The sequence below is a fragment of the Octopus bimaculoides genome, chromosome 19 (genome assembly GCF_001194135.2).
Source record: "Octopus bimaculoides isolate UCB-OBI-ISO-001 chromosome 19, ASM119413v2, whole genome shotgun sequence".
Lineage (NCBI taxonomy): Eukaryota > Metazoa > Mollusca > Cephalopoda > Octopoda > Octopodidae > Octopus > Octopus bimaculoides.
The window spans coordinates 20,681,014-20,682,068 of record NC_068999.1 but is presented as its reverse complement, the minus strand read 5'-3'; the positions used below and the strand labels follow the sequence as shown (position 1 = coordinate 20,682,068).

Below are 1,055 nucleotides of genomic sequence, written 5' to 3'. Positions count from 1 at the left end.
CTGTGTAGTTGGTTGATCCACTACTCAGGAAGAGACTATTCTAGAGTACGTCCTGTCTGGTCTTCGAAACGTCTGGATAGAATAGAGACAGCTGATGAAGGGATATTCCAAGGGGCTTTCCGTTTTCCTATGTGTTCGTTCCGTTGTCTGTAGTTTATTGTTCTAACGTCCTGTACCCTGATATGCATGTATATACACATGTAGATGTAAGTATGTACATATATGTGTGTATACATGTATATATATTCTTTGTATTATATATATATATATATATATATATGTATATATATATATATTCATTTATATTAAGGCCATTACTATACATAAATGCCTCAAGCTACGAGGGACTCTTAAACACAAAGCTACCATAATAAACACATTCTACCGAACACGGGGAATGCAACTCCTGTAGCGTGAGGCATTTATGTATAGTAATACCCTTAATATAAACAGATATATTTAAGGGAAATAATTAGTAATTTTTCCCTTATGAGGCTTTTCACGCTGACTACTTGACACATTTTTATAAAGATTTTATCCTATTTTTAAATTGCATGCCTATACACACACATATATATATACATACATACATATATATATATATATATATATATATATATATACATTATTTTCATCATTTACATTTGACGCTATTTGTCCTCATTGTATTTCTTGTTAACACAACGTTTCGGCTGATATATCCTCCAGCCATCATCATGTGTCTTGAAGAAATTTCGAACTGAGTTTTCATTCCTAAAGTATTTTTCGATGTTATTATTATTATTATTATTATTATTATTATTATTATTATTCAGGTCACTGCCTGGAATCGAACTCGGAATATTGGGGTTAGTAGACCGCGCTCTTAACCACAACGCCATTTGATGAAGAGTGGAGGGTATATCAGCCGAAACGTTGTGTTAACAACAAACAAGATGAGAACAAATATCCGCCAAATGTAAATAATTCCTCATCTCTTAAATATAGAACTGTATTATATTACATATATATATATATATATATATACTATATAACATTGCACCCCATCGTTTACA

The 1,055-nt window shown here is 31.4% G+C and overlaps 1 long non-coding RNA gene across 1 annotated transcript in view; it reads left to right on the top strand.

Annotated features, from left to right (window-relative positions):
- The window catches only part of LOC128250119 (uncharacterized), a 43,099-nt gene that overhangs the window by 28,588 nt on the left and 13,456 nt on the right, over positions 1-1,055 (top strand). Inside the window, exon 3 of the long non-coding RNA XR_008266240.1 lies at positions 816-958. This is a non-coding gene — a long non-coding RNA (uncharacterized LOC128250119). The remainder of the gene's footprint in view (positions 1-815; positions 959-1,055) is intronic.